Source organism: Pan paniscus, chromosome X, assembly GCF_029289425.2.
Source record: "Pan paniscus chromosome X, NHGRI_mPanPan1-v2.0_pri, whole genome shotgun sequence".
Taxonomy (NCBI): Eukaryota; Metazoa; Chordata; class Mammalia; order Primates; family Hominidae; genus Pan; species Pan paniscus.
Genome location: NC_073272.2, coordinates 104,149,038 through 104,156,322, shown reverse-complemented (window position 1 = coordinate 104,156,322; position 7,285 = coordinate 104,149,038). Strand labels below are relative to the sequence as shown.

Below are 7,285 nucleotides of genomic sequence, written 5' to 3'. Positions count from 1 at the left end.
CACAGTTAATAGACCCAATCTAAAATATCAGCTAGTTTCAAATAGCACACAATTATAATCATTTCTTGTTACATTTTTGCAATCAGAGAAAATTTTGATATCTTCACAAGGTTTTCATATATGTATATATATGTATTAAATCAGACACGTACATACATATATACAGAGAAAGGCAGTTCTTTAGTCAACACACATTTATCTCTATCTCTTACATTTTATAATTCTATAGTAATTTGCAATGAAGTCTGGTATTCACATAGAGATGGCCCTGAGGTCCTATTAGCTATTCAATCAGAAAACAGAGATGCAATAATGTTAACTAGATTCTATCTACTATGGAGGGAAATTTGGCTCTCAAACTCAAATTCGGAAAGGACCTCAATAGTTACCTAGTCCAACTTTCAACCAATCAAGAAATCCTTTTTACAGCATTCCTATATCTAGCCTATTCTCAAGCACTTCTGTCATTTGAAAATAACTGCATAAAGTGGCAGCCAAGTCTGTTGCTAGCCCTAACCATTAGAATCAGAGGTAGAAATAAAGAGACACAGAGACTGAAACCAACATAGCCAAAGGCACACAAGTAAGAAAACAGAGATAGCAAAAGATAGAGTCAGGTGGATAGGACACAGAAAGGGAGGGAAAAAAATCGTAGAGGAGAAAGGGAAAAAACATGAAGAAGCAGAGAGAGAAAAAATTAGAAGTGGAGACTCAAAAAGTTGACATAGCAAAAAAGGGGAATAGATAAGAGGAATAGTGAGTGATGAACCATTGAGAGACAGCAGAAGGGACTATCTCAGGAGAGAATGCAAGGAGAAGCAAGTATAAAGAAAAAAACTGGCATAAGTAACTATAGGGTTTCTTTTTGATTTCTGTAGTGATCATAGTCCCCAGCTTTGGGCTCCATACATAGTCCACAAAAATGAAAATTTCATTTCACAGCCTCCCTAGCAGCTGGATATGGAAAGGTATTGAGTTCTGATCATTAAGATATAATCTTGAGTTCTGACCATTAAGATAAAATCAAAAGTGTTATGTGTTACAGGGACTAGTCTTTTTCAGGGTTTCTCCAGCCAGGAAACCTAGAAGTAGTAGGTATAAGGTGTTACAAGCAGTTTAGACAAAAAGTCTTCAATCACACTCATTGATTGATCAATGAGTCTTACTCAATTTTTGATGTGGTGTCTAAATCCCTCATCATCTAACATTTTCTTCCATCAATAAAAGTGTTTGTCAATAGTCTTCTCAAAATTTAATGTACACATTCATATTCTGTTTATGACATTATAAATTAGGACAGCATTTTACAAGGCAATTTGTTAGTATTTGGCAAAAATTAAAGTGCTCAAGAATTGCTTTTGTATGAATCTATACTACAGCAATCCAAATGATTATGCATAAAAATATATGCACATACAAGGATGATCAATGCAGTATGCATTGTGATGGTGAAAATCTGATAACAGACTAAACACCTTGTCATGGGTAGGGGTGATACATTCATAAATGGAATACTATACAACCATTAAAGAGACTGAGATAAAGAGGTATGGATAGACATGGGTAGATCTATAAGATATATGAAAAATAGATATGATTCCACATATAATGGAAAAATCTATGTATGTATGCATGCCTAAGAATGTGTGTGTATGTGTATGGAAATCTGTAGGAAGAGGTTTGGATGTGTGGCTGGGGAATTCATGTGGAGGTCAGAGTGGAAGCAGGTGTGAGAGGGTCCAGCAGAAGAAAACATGGCTGCCAAAGTGTTTGTGTCCATTGGCAAGTTTGGCCTGGCCTTAGCTGTTGTAGGAAGCATGCTGAACTCTGCCTTATATAATGTGGATGCTGGTCACAGAGCTGTCATCTTTGACCGATTCTGTGGAGTACAGGACATTGTGGTAGGGGAAGGGACTCACTTTCCTATCCCATGGGTACAGAAACCAATTATCTTTGACTGCCATTCTCGACCACTTAATGTACCAGTCATCACTGGTAGCAAAGACTTACAGAATGTCAACATCACACTGTACATCCTCTCCTGGCCTGTCGCTAGCCAGCTTCCTTGCATCTTCACCAGCATCAGAGAGGACTATGATGAGCGTGTGCTGCCATCCATCACTACCAAGATCCTCAAGTCGGTGGTGTCTCACTTTGATGCTGGAGAACTAATCACCCAGAGAGAGCTGCTCTCCAGGCAGGTGAGTGACAATCTTACGGAGTGAGCAGCCACCTTTGGGCTCATCCTGGACGATGTGTCCTTGACACATCCAACCTTCGGGAAGGAGTTCACAGAAGCAGTGGAAGCCAAAGAGGTGGATCAGCAGGAAGCAGAGAGGGCCAGATTTGTGGTGGAAAAGGCTGAGCAGCAGAAAATAGCAGCCATCATCTCTGCTGAGGTTGACTCCATGGCAGCCAAGCTGATCCCCAACTCACTGGCCACCGCAGGGGACGGCCTGATAGAGCTGAGCGTGCTGGAAGCTGCAGAGGACATCACATACCAGCTCTCAGCTCTGAGAACATCACCTACCTGCCTCCTCCAGCTGTCCCAGTGAGGGCCCACCCTGCCTGCACCTCTGCAGGCTGACTAGGCCACAGCCCTGATGATTCTTAACACCACCTTCCTTCTGCCCCTATCCCAGAAATCACTGTGAAATTTCATCATTGGCTTAAAGTGAAGGAAATAAAGGTAAAATCACTTCAGATCTCTTAAAAAAAAAAAAGTTTGGAATTTTTGACACTACTATAATCCTTAGGAGGGGAGTGGATAAAGTCTAAGGTTGAAGGGTAATTTTCACTTTTTACTCAATATAGTAATGGTGATCATTAACTCTGTTCTCAAAATACTTAACACCTCTTTGCCTTCGGTCACATGATATGACCGCACTTCCTGGCCCCGTTGTGATTGATGGAGTGATGCATCTGGTTCTGGCCAATTATTTGTGACCAGAAGTCATTGCTCACAGTTGCATGTCACTTCCAGGCCAGAGCATTTATTTGTCAATGTGACGCCTTCCACAGCTATCTTTCCTTCTGCCACAGTGACTGGTAATATTTATGATGGTGGTTGCTCCATCACCCTGGGCCACAGAATGAAGAGTCACAGAGCAGAGCTTCTAGCCAACACATTACATAAGTGAAAAATAAAACTTTGTTTTTACAAACCACCAAGAGTTGGGGATTATTACAATAGCATAATCTAAATTATTCCGACTGATACCATTGAAATGTTTAAATTTTAAACTAAATAGTATACTTTCTGCATATATTGTAAAATTAATATGATACCTACAACAGCATACAACATTCTCTATGTAGAAAATACAAAGTGCAATGAGCCTATTATGTACCATGATCTAGATTCAATATCATCATCAAAATTTAACTATTTCAAGGGCAGAGGCTATGCTTTTTTTTTTTGCATCCCCAGCACTATTGACTAGAACACAGTAGGTATGCAATCCATTCTTCTTGAATATTAAATGGATTTTAAAATGTTTATCCTAAACCTATAGATTTATATTAATCCCTATGAAATGTCATTATGTTAGTTTTATTCTATTATTCCAAATCATGAAGACCATTTCAAAGCATAAGGCTTTTATTCATTTTATTAACTCTCCCACCTACTTTTGTGTCATCTGAATATTTCATAAGCTTGCTTTCTCTGCCTTCAATCAAGTCAATAATTTTTAAAATTCTGAATAAGATATGACATATAACAGAGATCTGTGGCCTACCACCATAGATCTCTCTACATGTCAGCATTAATCCATTAATCTGGTTGACCAATTTGGTATGAATCATTTAACTATACTAAAATCCATTTAACTAGACCATATTGGCACATCTTGTCATGAGAGTTCATGCATGTGATAGACTAGGCTTTCATAGTGATATATCATTCTAACAGTTTTACCAAAGGAAAATAATAACTTTGTTTAGTCTGATTTGCTCCTAAGATGCATTAATTTATTTATTCAATAAATTTAATGTATGCCTATGATAGGAATACAATGGGAACATGATAGGTATTGTATCTACTTTTTGTGTGATCACAATCTAGTAGAAAAGAAAAAAAACACAGACAACAACATTGAAGTATTTTAAATGTAATAAGAGGAGAAATATGGAGTGTTTTGAAAGGAAAGAGAGAAGAAATCAAACTCATGTTTATGAGAAGACAAAGGTGTCTGGAGAAAGTGACTTCTAAGTTGAAACCTAGAGTGCGATAGGAAAGATCGTTCTAAAAAGAGGTAATAGCCTGGACAAAGGCCTGGAGCTGAGAGGGCATGGAATGTTCATTGAAGTAGAATGAGTTCAATATGGCAGAATCACAGAGTGTTATTAATAGATAGGAGGAATAGAGACAGTTGACACTGGTGAGGTGATCAGGGGTTAAGATCATGTACAGATTGAGTTGCCTATAGTACATCTAAGAATAGATGTTAGTGAAAAATTGAGGATACTAATAGAAGTTAAGGAAACAGAATTGGTATAAATATTTTGTAGTCTTAAGCTCAGAGATGGTACTTCATGTCACAGGAGTAGCTGAACTACCAAAAGATAGAGGCAAAATAAGAAGGTAGCGAAGGATAAAGTACTGAGAAACACCAACATTTGAGTTGGGAAGGTTCAGAGTAGCCTACAAAAGAGACTGAGAAAAAGGTAACAAGAAAGGTACAAGGAAAACCAGGAGGAACACCAAGGGAATAGCATATTTCAAGAATGACAACTATGTTAAACGCTGGGTGATCAAGTGAGTCAGAGGCTCAAAAGTGTCTTTTATATTTAGCCAAGTAAAAAGGCTGTTAACCAAAAGAAGATTGTCAGAAACAGATCAGTGGTGTAGCGGGGTTAGAATCAGACTGTATAGATTGAAGAGTAAACTGAAGGTAAGGAAGTAGAACACTGAGTGGAGACAATATTCACAAAGATTAGCTGTGATAGGAAAGAGAGAGATAGGGTAAGCATATGGCAGAAGGTTAGAGAATAATTTTTTTAATTGATGTTTGCCTCATGATTAGACTGAATTTACTGGTTTGGGGGAATACCATCAGACTTTTTTTTCTTTAGTGAATAGGAGGGACTTGAACAAGCTCTAAATGATTAGGGAAAGAAGCCAGAAAAGGGGGAATGGTCGAAAAGAAAGAAAACACAGGGTTATTGTATGGAGTAAGGACACTTAAAAAAACAGATTAAAAAAAGGTTTCTGGAGCTCAAGTGGAAGAATTTGACATACACGGGAGGATTTTCTGATCTTCAATTGAAAATGGGAGGAAGGCAGAAATTACAGATGATGGTGCAGGTAAGTGTTTTATGGTGGGGAGTTGCCATCTTGTGGCTTCTACATTTTCTGTGAAACAGCTGGCAAGTTTATCTGTAGACAAGGAAGAGTTGGAGGTTTGAGGAGGCATATATCTTCTCAATAGTTAAGTAGTTCATTCTAGGATTTTTTTAGCATTGAATGTTAAGTTCACTGATTCAAATTTCTGGAGGCCAAGTTTTTGTTTTTGCTTTGTTTCCAATTGAGTCATTAAATACATCTAATATTCTTTATTTGCATTTTTTCTATGACTTTAATATGTATACATATGTAACTAACCTGCACATTGTGCACATGTACCCTAAAACTTAAAGTATAACAATAATAAAATAAACTTTAAAAAAAATGTTTTCAACAAGAATTGCGTGGCAATAGCTGAAAGGGCATCTTCTCTGTTTACCACCATGCCAAAAAACTTTTCTAACCCCTTTAATCCTTACACTTTCCCTTTTCCACACTCCAGCTAACTGAGGTTTTATAGTATTTTAAGAAGTGGACCAACCTCATTACCCTTGTGTAAAATACAGAGAAACGGAGGCTTAGTGAGCTAAGTAATTTTACTACAGCAAGGAATCAATTGGAGGCAAATCAATTAATTCACATTTTATAAAGTTTCTTTCCTGTCTATTAGGGATCATTAATATTAATGATTTAATATTTTCTCCTCACTGATCAATAACCATAATACTCTGAAGTTACACTTAGGCAAAAGAAAAGTGCAAGTATCTCTCTCCCCTCCCTCCATTTTCAGAATTGAGTAAAATTTATCCTGCTGCCCTACAACTCATATTCAGCACAAATCAGGAAACCAGGAATCTGCTGCCTCCTTCAATTGGGCACTCCTACTTCACTTCTTTGTGAAAAAAATGATATTTTCCCCTTTAAAACTTCTGTTTTAACCTCTTTAAGGCCCCAGGTAGCAAATGGTTCACCACACATAATTGTTTTTGAAAATGAACCAATGGGAGAAAGTTAAAAAACTAATCCTCAGTGATATGTATTTTAATTTAGTCTTCTAGGGATTAACTCAATAAATGAACAGTAGGTCTTTTTATAATAATAGCCATAATCATAACGATTACTAGCCTGGATATCTTATTTCCAGATCACTGGTGTTCACATATCTTTTCAATACAGGCATAAAAGTCCATGCAAATATGTAACTACACCCTGGAATCATACTAATTGTTTCTTAAAGCCTTCAAAAAATTTACCTCTTTCTCCCAACTGATATCCTATTTTTTGATCCCCCTTTTGCTGATCAACATTGGTAGCATCTATCAAACTAGCAATGGTTTAAAAGTAACAACCTAACTCAATGTTAGAAAGCCTACAGCAAAACACTCTCATATACTGGCAATGAGAATATAAATTGTCATTCATTTTTCTGGAGAACAAATTAGCTGTTAAGTTTATATAATAACCTTTAAAAATTACCTATCTCAGAAAATACAGTCAGACTCATGTACACGGATGTTATTCTAACATTCCTAATAACAAAACTAAAAGATACCTGAAAATACAGCAAGGGTTATGTCAGTTACAGTGTGTCTCTATGATGGAGCATGATTCTATCTTAATGCAAAATTTCAGGCAAAAACAAAATTCAAACCTTTTTACCCAGTATATCTTAAGAAAATAATCCAGCCAGGTGTAGTGGCTCATGCCTGTAATCCCAGCACTTTGGGAGGCCGACGTGGGCAGACCACAAGATCAGGAGTTTGAGGCCAGCCTGGCCAACATAGTGAAACCCTGTCTCTACTAAAAAATACAAAAAATTAGCTGGGCGTGGTGGCGGGTGCCTGTAATTCCAGCTACTCAGGAGGCTGAGGCAGAAAAATTGCTTGGACCTGGGAGGTGGAGGTTGCAGTGAGCCGAGATCGTGCCATTGGACTCCAGCCTGGGCAACAAGAGTAAAACTCCGTCAAAAAAAAAAAGAAAAGAATGCCAAATGTAACT

General features: G+C 37.4%; 1 pseudogene; it reads left to right on the top strand.

Annotated features, from left to right (window-relative positions):
• Positions 1-1,690: 1,690 nt before the first annotated feature.
• On the top strand, positions 1,691-2,927 carry LOC100972959 (prohibitin 1-like; annotated as a pseudogene).
• Positions 2,928-7,285: the final 4,358 nt, after the last annotated feature.